The 16,475-nt window shown below is 40.2% G+C and overlaps 1 pseudogene; it reads right to left on the bottom strand.

Annotated features, from left to right (window-relative positions):
• Positions 1-755: 755 nt before the first annotated feature.
• On the bottom strand, positions 756-1,190 carry LOC101399562 (NADH dehydrogenase [ubiquinone] 1 alpha subcomplex subunit 12 pseudogene; annotated as a pseudogene).
• Between the last annotated feature and the right edge of the window lie 15,285 nt (positions 1,191-16,475).

The raw sequence follows: 16,475 nt of genomic DNA, 5'->3' as shown, positions 1-16,475 counted from the left end.
ATGCATTTCACCATCTACATCATTTAGCTGGTCAGACCAAAATAGAAATTATTGTAAGTTAGTACCCAACCCAAGAGGGAGTGTTCCTCCAAATACAACCAATATGGGAGTCTAGGCCATAACAATCAAGCTGCAAAACTGTGCTATTCAGCCAGAAAGATGATAGAGCTGCTCATTACACAGGAAACGCCCAAGAGCCAAGTGCCTCTGAGCAGTTGAGGAAACATTTGCAGGTCTTATGCAAATTAAAAGCTGCTTTCTTCTCTGTCTAAATCTACCATCTTTTGCCCTGTGAATTCTAGCTGCCTGGGCCTCCATGGACATTCAGCTGTGTCTCCTCAACTCAGGGAAGCTCTGGGTCTCAGCCTGGTTTCCTTCCCTGTCCCTGTGCTCCAGCCTGGAAAGTCTCTCAGGGTAGCAAGCTGGGGCAGTTGTGGGGCCCATCTCTGTGGGGTCATTGTCATGTTCTGCCCAATGCCCAATGTTTTAAGAATTTATTTTTTTCTTGCATTTGGCCTGTTATTTCAGTAACTTTCTCATCAACATTACATCTCTTTCTCTCCTACTTTGCTGCTAGTATTTTATAAGGAATCTATGTAGTTTGCATTTGAATGACTTCAATATACTTTGGTTTCATGTTTTGATTTGAGACTTTTTTCTTAATGAGACGATTTTGATCAAGTTAATAGTAAGCAGTAACAGTGCAATTACATGAAAAGCCCCATATTTTAATGTTTAAGTGGTTTTCCTTGTCTTTACTTGGAAGGTATTGAAGGTGGACCCACTCCTGAATCTTCTTTCTGGTGGTGGAATAAGCTACAGATTGTTCTGGAGCGCCACTTCGTTGAATTTATGGTTTGTCCAAATGAGCAGGAGGTGGTTTTGTTGTTGGAGGATCATTGGTCATACAGTGAAGCTAAAGATGTCATTCAGGGGGCACCGTGCTTCCATCCACATCCCAGAATGTGTTTTTGCCCTTCCTTTCAGTCGTATATATAATCCATCAGTGATGGCCAAAAAACTACTTGTTGTCTTCATAATATTTGTTTCCATATTTGGCTCCCCCCCTCTAATGTACCAATCCTCACATCATTAGCCCTGAAGAAAATTCATAGATAGCCACGGAGGCCGTGGTGGCTAATGACCTGCTGTGGTCAGCGCTTTGGGACCTGCAGGAACTCCATCATGTCCCGCAGGCTCAGCCTCCCAGGTGCGCCATGCAAAACTCACTCAGGGAGGAAGCAGCCACTCAGTGGCGGGGAGCCCACGACTTTTCAAGTGGGAGGGTGTTAACTCCTGTTACTTCTTCTTGGGTAAGAATTAGAATTTGATTTTATGTATTTTTAACTAGTTCTTTTTATTGTCATAATAAAAATTTAATTTAAGAAACTCATTATGATGGATATAAAGATGCATATTTGATAGCCAAATTCTAAGACTTAGAATGAGCAGAGCAAGTAAGTAGTACCTTCCGGAAACAGCAATGCTTATTCCTTCTGGCTATGTTTCATTTTACAAAACAACATTCAAACAGCAAATACTTCAGTTTTTATGAACTCTCTTAAATAAGACAAACGTGATTTGGATTTAACTGGTTAAAAAAATAGCTGCAAATTAATAAAGTGATTGGAAATCTTGAAAGATATTGTCTAAGACTACTGGTAATTACAATCATGGTTGTTTTTCAGTTGTGGCACCAAAAGTTTGCATAAAATAAGCCATTAGAACTGAGAAAAAGGTATCACAGAGATACTAGGAGGACCAGGAAATTATTGTATTCCTCATTGTATCCTCAGGCCTGACAATATGTCTAGTAGATTGTGAGACTCAATAAATACTTGTGAAATAATGAATAAATGGAAGAATGATTGCTGACTGCTTGAAGGCAGGGCCGGTGCTTATTTTGTTCATTGTTAAATTTATAACACTTAGTTTTGGGTCTGGTACATTGTACTCAATAAACATTTTATTGATTTGATTAATGAATGAATTAAAGTTGCATTGCCTACAGGTAATATCTTTGTGTGTATTTTGAAAATATATTTTTAGTTCTAGAAATTTCTAGCCACTGTATAGCTGAGAAGTTATACTAAAAAATGGGAGGCAATACAAATAAATGATATAATGGTTCGAGGAGTTTAAACATAGGTTTTTCCAATCTAGTGATGAAAGATTTTATGTTGAAAATATGAGTTGTGTTGCAAAAGCTAGAAATATGAAGGAGTTCATCTGTAGGAGATCCCTTTTTCCGTTTATGTTTGAAGTTCGTTCCATGGAGAAGGAATGGAAAGATAAAAATGTCCAAAAAGCAGACACAGGAATTTAAAGAGAACGGAAAATTAGCCACCATGCACCGCAAATCACCACTTGAACAATGAAGCCTCATGAGATCAGAAGGTTGTTCCAGACAAAAGTTGCTGCCAAGGTCAAGGGTAGACCTCAGGGGAATAAAGGGAGCTAGTTCCTGCTCCTCCCTCCTCCACAGCTCACAAGGCTGTTTCATCATAAGCTCCTTGCTCATTATAACTAGGAATGATCGGTTTTTTTCATGCACCTCAAAACCAGTTGTGGTATAAGTGAGATACTCTTAATGCTATCAAGTTACCTTCGAGGTCCAGCCAAAACCAGCAGGCGAGGACACCTAGAGAGTGTAGGCCAGGTCACCAGCACTCCCACATAACAGCATTTTCACCAGTTTTATTCCTATCAGGGGCATGTAAGAGGCTTTATTAGCATCCCATTATGAAGCATGAAGACCTCAAAGTGCCCTCAAACAAGACTGCCTAACATTAGAAATGCTCATTTTGTAATTGGGTCATTTCAATCTTATTCACTGATGTTAGACTCCTGCTATTGGTGGAGATACTTCTGGGCAGTTAGGTTAGAAAAACACACACACAAGTGCCCCCAGGTCATCCCCTCCTCCCCGCCATGCCCCGTATGTTGGAGAATCTGGGTGGATCCTACCATGCAACAGCAGGTCCCCCTCCCCTTTCCTTTTGGACCCCAAGCAAACAGTAAGACCTAGTTCATCAACTCTTCCTTTGTGGGGACCTTGCCATTCCTCTACTCAGCAAAAGACAATTTCCTCTGTGTTGCAACTCTATATTTGGCGAGAGGAGAGAAGGGTTGGCACGACCAGAGCTGGCTACTAAAAGCAGGCACAGTAAAACCCCACAATGATTTGCTCTTTTTCGGCTTGGCACATCATGTTAGGAGCTGGAATAAGGAAACATTTGTAATAAATTGCCGTTGGGAGGAGGGCGATGGTGCTTCTGTATAAGTCCTGTGTGTTCCCCCCTCCTTTTGGTGGCATAGTCATAAGCCTCACTTTTGTTTGTCATCTTTTAAATTCAGCCTGTACTGAACTCGCCACAGAAATAGATCTGCACTGACACTCCCACTCGCAAGCTGCCAGAGCTGCAGTGGCAGGTTTTGACACTACTTAAGCCAAGCCAGAAACTAGAAGGTTGAAGTGGAATTCAAGAGGTAGCTACGTGCGTAGACCCACTTCCTGGTTGGAAAACCTGGATCATATTTTATTTTCATCTCTGACACTCTTACAAATCTCTAACCTCAACACTATGCTCATCACATCGTGATTGCCCGCATTCACAAGGTCTTGCTAAAAAAGTGAATTGCGTTGTGACACAGGCATATTTTTTGCCTAAGTGAAAGGGTGCAGGGGGAGTTGTCCTCACTTGGACAAGCGCCACTCAGATGCCTGATCCCTGGAAGCCAGATGGATGGAACGACTGGGTCAGAGCCAACCATCAGAGTGGGAGGTCAGCATCAGGGATGCCTAGAGGGAGGCCACAGGAGGTTCTGGCAGGCGAGTGGGACACAGCATCAAAGGTGGAGGTCTGGAAAGGCAGCCCAAGGCATCAGGGACACTGCCAAGGGGGGCCTCACTCTAGGGCTGAAAACCAGAGCAGCCCTTAAGCTCTTGGAAGAAGGCTGGTTGGAAAGGAGAAAGGAGAGACCAGAGCTCTGTCCCTAGATACTAACAATATTAGTTAGCATTTATTGAGCAAGTGAACCAGGCAAGTGGGCTAGCAATGTTCTGTACAACAATCACAGCTCTTATCATGGTGCATTTCGTCTGCTTATTCACTCTTGTGTCTCCCACTGGATGTGAGCTCCTTGAGGGAAGGGCCTATGTCTTGGCCATTTAACAAGGAGCCTGGCTTATAGAAAGCATTTGGTAAACATTTGTTGATTGATTGAGTGAGTGATCTTACATCTTTCAACAACCCTGCAAGGTTTTATTATTCCTATATTCCTGCTGACAAAACCAAGGTACGGAGAGATTCAGAGACCTGCCCAAGGTCACAAACAAGTAATTGTAAAGCCAAGTTTTGAATACTCTTTACATTAAGCCACACTGCTCATGGGAGCTAATCAGAACTTAAGAATGAAGGGGCAAGAGAGATCCCAGATTCTGGACAAGGAGTTCAATGTGGGGAATTTTTCAAATTGGAAGATCCATAGATGGTGAAAGCAGAACCAGCACCAGGACTGACTTGCTATAAAATCCCTGAGCTACTGATACCATGCTGACCACACTGCCTGTGCCTGTCCCTGCTTATGCGATAGGGGTGAGGTTGCCAGATGAAATCTAGGACGCTCAGTTAAATTTGAATTTCAGATAAACAGCAAATAATTTTTAGTATAAGTATGTCCCGGATATTGCATGGACGTACTTATATTTAAAAAGTATTCTTTGTTTATCTGAAATTGAAATGTAACTGGCATCCTGTATTTTTATTCGCTAAATTTGGCAACCCTTGATGGGGGTTGGTTTTAGGGATGCACGTGGGTAGCAGGAGGCAGGTTAAACCATCTCAGTGGCCACAAAGCTAGTTGCATAGGGCCTGGGCACCTCCATGCCTGGGGTATTCAGTGGGGAGTAAGGTGTGCAGGAACAGCAGCCCACTGGCTGATTTAACAGCAGCTCTTGTCACCTACTCAGAAGGGGAGCCTGTTGTTCCTGGTGCTGCTTCCTTCCCCCATGCATCTCCTGTCATGCTTCCCCGGAGAGCATACGGCAGGGCTAGCTTGTCACTAGTCAGCATGGAGCACCTGGCACAGAGTAGGTGCTCAGTAAATATTTTTTGAATGAATGAATAAATAAATTTCAAAAGGTATCACCTCATAAGGGATTGATCTCCCCTACGTCCAGATTGTCCATGGTCAGCTTTGGCTGCATATTCTCAGGTTTAATCAGTTGTGGCTAGAGATCAGGATCAGTTAGGGTCACATTGCAAAAGCATAGGTGTTTTTTCCTGAAAAAGCTCTTTGGGCTGCTTTCTTAGGGATCTGTGAGTATGGCAGGCAATCTGGAACGTTTTATCCTGTCTGGAACACATAGCCTGTCCCGTATGCCCTCCTTAGACTATTGATAGCCAGTAAGCTCTAGTCATTATTGTTAGGATGATTGTATAATTTATTTAAACTGAGTTACTTTGAGGCATAAAAGGAGATGCTATTCATAATGCTGTTAGGACAAATGATATACACCTGAACTGTTCTGGACATTTTAATTTTTGTGAATAATAAACACCCTCTAGAATCACCTGGATACTAAAATCTCCAAATGCCACTCTTTGGACACGGTGACCATGTTGTCCTGAATCAGCTGCAGGGTACCCTGTATTGCTTTTCCTCAAGGCAGTTTATCAGGAGAGATTCTATGAGATTTTCCTCACGAATCTGATTCATAGATTATTTTGCTGAGTATATTTCTGTCTCCATTTGATTGGAATCTCCTAAAGATGATGGTCCATGTCATTTCCCTTTGTATTCTAGCACCTGGTGTGAAGAATAGGCTGTTGTGCTGCAGTAACAAATTTTGGTGGCTTATGAGAAAATCAGTTATTTTCTTGTTCACACCATAGATCCACTGTTGGTCAGGTTTGGCTCTGCTCCACATCCTATTTAATCTGGAACCCAGGCTGATGAGCAGTTTTTATCTGGAATGTTGCAGGTCTCATGGCAGAGGGAAAAGGGACAATGTTGAACCACAGACTGGCTCTTAAAGCTTCTGCTCAGAGGAGAGAGTTTCCATTTGCATTTCATTGCCAAAGCAAGTCATATAGTCAAGTCTGCTCCAGTGAGGAAGAGAAGTATAATTCTCCCACAGGGAAGAATAACAAATGTTTGGAACAATAGTACACAATCTACTACAGTACCCTGTAAATGTGAATGGGATTAAATTTAGCATTATTATTTAACTCTATACCCCAGACATTCCTGCCGCGAAGGTGGAGTGAGGTGGGATGAGATGGGGATGGGGTAGAGGAAAGAGCGCACTCTTGTGTACAATATTTGAGGAGCCTAGCTTTCTGCTTTCTGTTCAGGCACATTTGCACCTGGGAGGGATGAGAAAATCTTCAGTTTTAGTCTTTTCCTTCCCCATCTATAAGGATTATCCTTCTCCCTTCCCAAGGTCATGACTGGGAAGAGAGTCTAGCTCTCCTAGCAGGAACAATGAATGATAACTGATTCCAAACCATTCTAGCTCTGAGGCTATGATATGAATTCCTCCAATTACTTGACACCTACCAAATGCCAGGTCCCAGTCACTCTACTGGGGCCCACGAAGGTTTCAGTGATGTGAAGGTCCTTGCCTTTAAGCAGCTTGCACTTCAGTGGAGGAGGAACAAGACATGTGCAACTAATTCTAGATGAGGTAGAATATGTCACACCCTTGCTGCTTGGAATTCCTGTATCACAGCCCACTTGGGTCCCTCTAATTTCAAGTCTTGGGCAGACTGGATTTAACTGGACACACCAGCAGCAGATGGTGCCCCGGTGGTTGTACAGTGAATCCTGCCTTCTCTAGCAAGCCTTTTTCAACTCAGGCAAAGGAGACTTGAGTTCCTACCAGACTCGATCTGACCCCTTCCTTCCCCTTCCTATGCTGTATGCTTTGAATGTAATTATAAGGTATTTGATTGAATTATCTGTCTAATATTTGGGTGTATGATGGCCTTTGTGATTCAATCCCCCGAAATACGATTATACGAATACAACTGGATTATTCTCAGTGATCCCACATTAGAATGGGAGAGGAAATCTGGTCACAGTCTAGAGAAGACCATTTCTCTCCAGAGGAGCTGATCAGACAAGACAGGTATGAGCAAGGAGTCCCTAGGATCCACCCCGGGCAGACCACAGGCATTCTCAGCCATGATGGTCCTCTTCCCAAGGCCGTCCTAAAGACCACAGCACCACGTTGCAGAGAGTCAATTCGTTCCCAGGTGAGCCATTTCCACCATCCGTGTCTCATTAAGTGGTTTTGGGAAATTTGAGAATTATCTAAGTTCTCGAGACACATCTTTTAAAATGGTTAAGGTTCAACTATACTTCTAAGTATACTTCTCAGCAAATTTTAGAGCTCTGATCCATTAATTTTCTGCTTCTATGTTGACATCTCAGACTTCTGTTTTAACTAGGGAAGACTGAAGTTCAGGGTGATTTAACCAATTTGCCTAAGGTTGCATACTTGATTGATTGAAGTGTTCTGCAATGCTGAAAGATTGACCCAATAATGAACTGGAATTCATTAGGACAGTTGATGGTAAGAGTGGTGGTGCAAGTTTTCCTGAGTTTTATGTTTGTGAAGACATCTCTTTTCAGATTTTTTAATTTATAAGTGTCATCTTAAATAAGATAGATCTGGTGAGCATATACTGCCTGTTTCAAAATTGTACTGCTTCTTTAAAAGTCAGATTTCTGAGTTACATTGAGTTATTCACAAAAACAAAACCTGAACCTGGCAAATGGAATAACAGAGACAAACACAGTGACAGCACATGTCTCTCCTCTTCTGTGGAAGAAGTTTCAGAAAGGAAGTTTCTCCAGGAATCAGGGCAAAGTTGAATACTGTGCATCACCCAGTTACAATGATAAAGAAGAATCCTATCTGGACTTGACAAAATTGAGATCTTGTCTTTAATAAGCAACAAAGTGCTGTTGATGTGGAATTTAACTACTTAACAGATAAAACTATACTGGATTATGAACTCCACTTTACTGGCTCTGTGAAGATCTTCATACTTCTTGGGTCCGTTTTTGGGCCCTCCTGACTTTTCTCTAGGAGTCAAAATACTACTCATTTTTCAGGACCAACTCTTATTCATAACTTTCTTGGTCCCTCTGGATGGAAATAACTTCTCTCTCCTTGGCACTCTAATGGCAATTTGAATAAGCATCCTTTATAGCCCTCATTGTACTCTAGCCAAGCACATGTAATAATTATCTTCACGTTTCATTTCTTCTACTGTATAATAAGCCACCTGAAGAGAGGGATTGGATCTTTTCTCCCTTTGTTTCCTCACAAGGTCTAGCACTGTACCAAGTACATATTCTACATTCTCCAAATGTTTGTGCAATTAAATGAAACTGAATTATATTTGAATTGATAGGGCCAGGGCTTGGGCAAAGCCTGAAAAGCATTGTCTATTGACATAAAAGAAACCAAAGAAATGTTGAGAATTTTAACCATCAGAGTTAAGAAGGGGGAACATGTACCTTTCAAACTTGGAAATACTTTTCTTTTTTGTTCATTGTGTATTTTGTATGATATGATTAATCTATAGTATCAAAAATGAGTTAACTATATTATGTTTTGTGCTTATAAGAAAATGTTTCCTTATGAAAATATTAAAAAGACTATGAAATATTACTTTCCTCATTTTCTAAGCTTGAACCTTCCTCAATAATACAGAGACAACAATAATGACCTGTGTTAGAAAGTTAGCTTTTTATTTTATCATCATAAGATGTTATATTTTTATTCAAATTCCATGCACAGGCTTGATAGCACATTTAGCCTTTTTTTACTCTCCTTATTTGGTGGTGGAATGGAGGACCAGACCCTGTGGAAACACTGCACATTTTATGAGCAAACAGGGCTGAGGCCAGCTCAGCCTAGGGTGAGGAAAAGATTAAAGGGACGAAAGCCAGCCCATGACACACTGTCGGCCTGTGGGCCCTGTTAAATGCCTGGCAGATGGATGCATACCCCTTCACAGAAGAACCCTTGAGTAGAGGCATCGCTCTAGTCTAGGGTGACATTTTGTGTAGTCGAGTGTGTATACTTTGCTTGTGTTAATAAGGAGAGTTTGTACAGACAACATTTGAAATCTATTGATACTCTCGGTAGTGTATGTCTGTCTTATGAAGAACCCATTCGCAGGAGGAATGGATAAAGGAAATATTTGTTGAGTACCTCCCATGTACTAGGTAATGGGCCTTTAAATATTGTAATACTAACGATGTTAGTAAAAATAACAAGTTATTTTTAATGAGTGCTTACTCTGTCCACACATTGAGCCATTTAACACTTTCAGCAAACCTTACAACGTATTCTGTCCATCTTGTAGACGAGTAAAGAAACTGGGTGATTTTAAGTAACCTCTTCAAGGTCGCACAACCAGTTAAGTGCCGGAGCCAGGATTTGACCTGATCTAGTTAGAGCTGGTTTGGTTGCAGGGTCAGACCTCATTTCAGTCTAGCTCAAGGAATAAAAGAGATTTTTTTTAATAAAATTTTTATTTTAGAACACTTTAGACAGAACATTTGTGAAGAGAGTACAGATTTCCCTTATACTCAACATTCAGTTTCCCTTTTTGTTAACATACTAAAATGGAATAGTTTATTTGTTACAATTAGTATATCAATATTGACACATTATTGTTAACTAAGCTCCATAGTTTATTCAGATTTCCTTAGTTTTTACCTAATGTCCTGTTTCTATTCCAGGATCCTATCCAGGATGCCATATTAAATTTGGTGACCATATCACTTTGAGATCATCTTAGTTGTGATAGTTTCACAGACTTTCCTTGTTTTTGATGACCTTGACAGTTTTGAGGAGTACTGGGCAGGTATTTTGTAGAATGTCTCTAAATTGAGGTTTGTCTGATGTTTTTCTTTGACTTTGACTGGGGTTATATGTTTTTGGGAGGAAGACCACAGAGGTCAAGTACCATTGTCCTCACATCATATCAAAATTACATACTATTAACATGACCTATCATTGTTGATGTTGACCTTGATCACCTGGCTGAGGTAGTACGTGTCAGGTTTCTCTACTTTAAAGTTACTCAAAAAAGTGTTTTTTATTGTTGTTGTTGAAATAATGCAGAGAAATCTCACAGAAATGAATTATACCTGGTTCCACAGGAATTGAAAATCATCAGGAAGCCACTGTCTCCAATATGCTCTCCTCTTTGGGGCTGTATGGTCTCTCATTTCCTTTACTTTGGATGTTTTCTTCATTATCTCCTCTCGTTTTTTACTAACTGGTGATAGATTTCTGGCTAGGATAACTCAGTTTCCTGATTTCCTTTTTCTCTTCTCTATGCTTTTTGACTGGGCTGCCAGCAACCTGCTCCACATCTCTTTCACCTTTTCCTGGTCACGGGCCTGCTTAGCACATGTCTCACTTTCTTCAAGTTTCCTTTCCCCATTACTGGTGCAACTTGATCCCACCTAGGGCCAGTCACTGTCCCCAGCACTTGTCCCCGAATTAATCTGATCCTTAAAACAACCCTGTGGGGTAGATAGAATTATGCCCATTTTATAGATGATGAATCTGGGGTCCAGAGATGGTTAAGAAACTTTCCTAAGTTTCTATAAGTGATAGACCCGGCCTTGAAGCAAGGTTTTTCAGACTCCAAACCCTACGCTTGAAAGTCTAAAGGCACAGCGTCGTCCTTGTTGCCCTTCTACGTTGTCCTGCTTAAACTCTGACAATCCTCTGAGGTTAAGAAGCTTGCCTGAGATTAGCCAGCTAGTAAGTGGTGGAGCTGGGCTTAGACCCTCATTTTTCACAGCCTGAAATCCACCACACCAGCTGGCCTTTCAAAATAGTGCAACATATAAATTAACCTGATGAATGTCATTGTTTTAGGCCTGTTCTGAAGAAATAAAAATACACATGTGAAATCTATGATGCCTATCTCCAACTAAATCAGTTCAGATCCTGGCTTTAGCATTCATTGGCATTCACCTTGAGCAAGTACTCAACACAGATAAGGGAGCTGTAGATCTTGGCCTTGTGATTAAAATTGGTGCTAGGAAGTTTGCAAGGCTAATGGATGGCAAGAACAGAAAGATAAATAAACAGTAGAGAATACTGAACCTCCCACAGGTGATGAATCTGCTGTTTTGTGAATCTTACTGTGTACGTGTATGTTGGTCTAAGGTATTTGTATAAATGGCTGGGAACCATTTGAAAGTTGAGGGTGTTTTCTTATACTCCTGATATCCTGGGATACCCAGTGGTCGCCGTGGCTTTGAACTTGTAGGGAACAGCCCCATGTAATCTTGACTTTTCTTAGTATGGTAGTGAATATAGTAAAGACAGAGTAGTAGTGAAGGTGAAAGATGATGGAAGCTTGGACTAGGTGGTACCAGAGGAGACAGAGAAAAAAATGAATGGTTTCAAGATGTTGAATGTGGAGGTGACGTGGAAGTTGTCAAGGATGATGGATGGGTGGTAGTGCTGTTTGTTGAGATAGGGACACTGGAAATAGACCATGTTTGGTTGGGGTAGGGGGGACCAATCACTGCTAAGGATTCCTTAGACGTCCAAATGAAGATGTTAAGGGTAAACTGTGGATATATGGAGAGGTCTGGGCTAGCCATATGCATTTGTGAGTCATCTGTATCAGATAAGTAACACTATGGCTATTGTCCAAAGCTCCTAGAGAGAGCAAAGAGCGAAAAGATAAGAGAGCCTAATGGCTAGATAATGATTAATTTGCAAAGGAGAGAAATAAGAAATAGGCTAATAAATTGGAGACAAGCTGGAAAAAATCCAGGCAAATAAATATGAGATCTGGAAATAATCCAGTGCTAGGAAAGAGACTATTTCAATATGAGAGATAAATGATAGATTAGCAGACTATGGAATCATTAGTTAATTCATCAGTTAATCAAACAATTAGTGAAAATCTCTGCTGTGCCAAATAACAGTTAAAAACTGGGACTATAAAGACTATTAGGATCCCAATAAATTTAGCTCTTTGACATGGCTTTCTGAGTTGAGGGAGGAGCTGGATGTGAATTATCCATGTTAGCCGTTCTCCTGTTGATTTCTTCTACTCTTTTATATTTGTCATTTTTCTGCTTTTTAGCACTTCCATCAAGGCCTAGGTAGGAATAGGGAAAATAAGTTTTAGCAAAAGCACTAGTTTTTCTGGATATTTCCTGGTGTTGATAAATACTTGATGGTATAGGAATAAAATCCTGGGAACCTCAGTGGCTTTTAAAAGTTTCTGGTTTTTATTTTTGTTACTGAATATCAGAAGTTGGTGCTCCTTAAACTTGACAACAAAATATCTAGCTCCATATATTTTTCTGACGAGAGTCATATAGTATTTCAAAGTGATTCAAGAAATACAGTGCATCAAGAAAAAGTAAAGAAGCTAATATTATTGAGGAGGCAATATACGGTTACCAACTATTTAACATTTCAATATCTTTTCATGTTCAAAACCATCTAAACATTTAGAAGGTAGTAACAATATAAAATTAAATATAGGATAGTATAAAACACTGTCCTATTAACAAACGTAATTATTTTCCCTCCTCAAATGATTGTTACCCCAGAGGAGGAATAGCTTTGATATATCATAAGTCCAATGCTGTTGCACTGGGATGGGAAAATGTAAAAAACTCAAGTTAACTTGAAAATGCTTTCAATGAGAGAGAGAATAGGATTCATTTTGTGATAGCTCTTTATTATCGAGAAATTGCTTATATTCTTAATGATCCTGACTAATATTGACTAGATATTATTTAGGATTATGGCTTTCAGACTGTTTTATCTTTGCGTATAAAATGACACTATGCAATAGAAAAGCAATCTGTTTGCTGGCAAGCGTATAATTTAAATCAAATGTGCCGTCTTGCTGTCCTACACCAGAAACAGAGCCAGGTCTGGCAGTAGGTGTCATGGATGTGGCAAAAACCTCTCTTCTGGGATACAAGGTTTATCCAATGCTCTGTGCTCCACAATATCTCCATGCTCAACTCCCACTCTCAACAAGCCATTGTGCTAAGTATTTTCCATTACTCCCTCCTTTGAATGAAAGCACTAATGTATAAATACTATCTTGGGGTGATAACATATAAAGTAATTTTTTTTAAAGATAAGGCACTTCATTACTTCTTGGAAATGAGACATTTGGATATGGGAAATAGCCAATTAAACACTCAGCACCACGTTAACCATGTTGCATGATATAAAAGTAGTATATTTTTTTATCTACAGTTCCATGTCCTCAGGCAACTTATATTTTTATTTTAATGTATACCAAATAGAAAAACAGCTAGGTATTCATCTTAACATTGCAAAGACATAAGAAGAAAGTAAAACCTGGAAAAGCAACGTGTTCTAAATGAAAGGAAAAATGACCAAATGATATTCTAAGTTTGAGCTAGGTATTTTAGTGGCCTCTTAAGGGAAAAAAAAAAGTAGCCAGGTATCCTAGGCAGGGACTCAAAATTCCACCCTAATGGCCCATGAAGTTACCATTTCTTGTGTTTATAATATTATTATTACTCTTTGTTCTCTGGACCACTCATTTATTTTTCATATTTCACTTATTTACATCTGTGATTTGTCTACTTCAAAAACTGACTCCTGGATGGGATATAATGTGGAACTTTGCTCATCTTACTGCTTGTCACTTCTCAGCAAGCTGTCCACCAATAGTCTCAGTTGATCTCGACCACAACTGAAGTGCTAGGACTCTATCCTTGGGAGGTACCGTAACACGTGGGCCTACTTGTGCATGAGCAGAACGGGGCCTGCTTGTTAAATAATACTATTCCCTACGTTCTCAGGATAGAAGAGTTTATTTTTTCCAGCCTTGTTTAGCTATGGGCCCTGGTAAACAAGGAACTTCTGTTTTTACGTTCCCTTTTCCTTCCCTGAGCCCTGAGCTTTGTCATCTGGTCCTCCCAACCAGCTGCACTCTAGTTCATTATTCCACAGGTCTCACTTCCTCCTTGCGGGGCTTACACTTATCTGCAAGACTGATGCCTAAATGTTCTGGACAGTGTCATCCTGGATGACTGTGGTCAGTAACCAAAAGTGGCACAACTAGTGAGTCAGAACATATCAAGAATGCTTGGAGAAAAACAGCTAAAGAAAAATGACTTGGGTGGAAGATAGAAGTCCAATGTGTTTTGATTTGATTCGGCTAAAATAGCATGGTATTAAATTATCCAATCATCCACATTCATAGCCAAAAAGTCATTTTTGTGGTAGTTAAATCTACAAGAAATCTGTAATAAATAGACATCCATAAATAAAATCAGCTGCCTTATAGTTTTTATTGGCTACAATGAGAGAATAGCATAAATAGTATTTTGTTTCTATCATAACACAGTTATTAAGGCAGAATAGTCAAACATTATTGTAGTTCCTCCTAATTATATAATTGCTATTATAGAAACCAGTTTCCGTTCTGCTGGTTCAGGAAGAGACTGTCTATTTTACAGCAGTTCAATAATGTCACTTGTGTGTTAATAAAGCACTGTTTGTACCATTCAGTTTCCATCCATTATTTTATTCTCACAAAATTTTAATCAACATTATCGTTACCTCTCTATGGAAGGTAAGAATTTTACTCCTGAAGAAAAACACAGACTTGCATTATTCTTAGGGCAGATTTTTGTTAAGAACTTATTTTCATACAAAATAATTGATGAATGTTCTTTCCAGTTAGAAATGACAGTGGAATATACAATGTGTTCTTTCTTTAGGGGTTATGTATTTCCAGCTTCATTCCTTGACTTGCATTAGAAGTCTTAGCCTGCTTTAGAAAGTCTATTGCCTCGAATCCGGGTAAATTTGAGATGTTCTTAGGCCATCTAAAATCAAATAGGCAGAACACGTGATATTTTTAAAATAATAGCATTCCTGTAATCCTTGTTCACAGTGTTTCGAAGTAAAGGCTACAGATTTCCTTCTCTTTATTTCATGGACACGGCTAGAAGGGCAACCTGCTTTAGTGGCATCAAAAACTCTGGCTCTGTGATGCTGGGAAAGACATCTAATATTTTGGGGCCTCAGTTCCTCCTGTGCAAAGTGAGACATTGAATGGGATCTTCTTTGAGTTCCCTTTAAACGACATAGAAATTGTAAATAGCTGGTCAGGCTGACTTTTAAAGCTTATTTCTGAGGATTTTTTGAAACAGATGATGGAGGGAAAAGCAGCAAAACAGTGGAGGAAGAAAAACCGCAAGTGGAGAATGTGTGGGAAGACCCGAGGGTGGCTCATCGTGGCTGGCAGCCTGGCTCCTGTTCCTCCCTCTGCTTCCGATAACTTTCTCCACGGTACACGCTGAATGATTTCACACAAGAGGAAAGTTTGGGTGTGGGTTGAAAAGGAAGGGGGGAATTTGACTGGTTGAGAATGCCAAGCTTAGTCTGAAATTCATTAGTTACTTAAGTGATAGTTAAAATGATGAAACGTGAGGTCAGAGGCGCAGTAATTAAAACAGGCAAAATGCCTGCTAATCCCAAATTCCCCTGGAAAGTCACTTGAGGCAAAAGTTTACCAGAATCAAAAGAAAAAGGTTTAGTTATATCGTTTGTATGGTCAACATATGTCACACCCCTAAAACATATGCTTCTTCCTAAAATGCTGTTCAGAGAATGTTTTTTCCCATCTAAATCTGTATCCTAGCCACTCTTTCACTGCGTGCGTGTGTGTGTGTGTACATGTGTGTATTTGTTTTTCATAAAGTCACCTGGGAACCTATGATGGTCCCAAATAAGTCACTGGCTTGGGCACATCTCCCCCATGGCCCTATGATTCCTCTGGCTCTGTGTTTGCCACAGTGCCCTGTGGTGGTTTGTCTTCATTTCACTACCCCTCAACAAGAGAAGCCCTTGAGGACACAAAGTTTACTTTGTTATATTTTCCCAGAACCAGAACTGCCCCCAGCTCAGAGTGGATCAGGCATGGTGTTAGGGCGGGTGATGGGAAGACACAGGTCCAAACGTAGATGGTTATAGTTCACTGGGGGAATCAGGAGTAAAAAATGTCTATGATGACCATATACTGCAATAAATACTTTAACTGGGGGTCAAAGACAATTTGGTTGTAAGGGTAGAAGAATGAGAAATAGTGGTTGTAGAGTAGCTTGCCTTAAAATTACTAAATATAAGACTTTTCTCATCACCACTAGATATGGCATGATCAGGATGAGAAATGCTGAATTAGAGGATCAATTTCCTTACTTCCAATGAGATGTTCGTGCCTCATAGTTCTACACAAGTGCAACATGAAGTAGGGATTTAAAAAATTGAACTACAGGCAATAGCCCCACCTTGCCCCCAACTCCAACTGTGTGCCTTACGCTCCAACTAGGGGGAAGATGAATGTTGGGTCCACCTTCAGCCTCTGTCCACACAGTCTGTTCTCTAGGTCTGGAAATGCTTCCCT

Source organism: Ceratotherium simum, chromosome 17 (genome assembly GCF_057802395.1).
Source record: "Ceratotherium simum simum isolate JZ-2026a chromosome 17, ASM5780239v1, whole genome shotgun sequence".
Lineage (NCBI taxonomy): Eukaryota > Metazoa > Chordata > Mammalia > Perissodactyla > Rhinocerotidae > Ceratotherium > Ceratotherium simum.
This window is presented reverse-complemented; position numbering and strand designations above follow the sequence as displayed.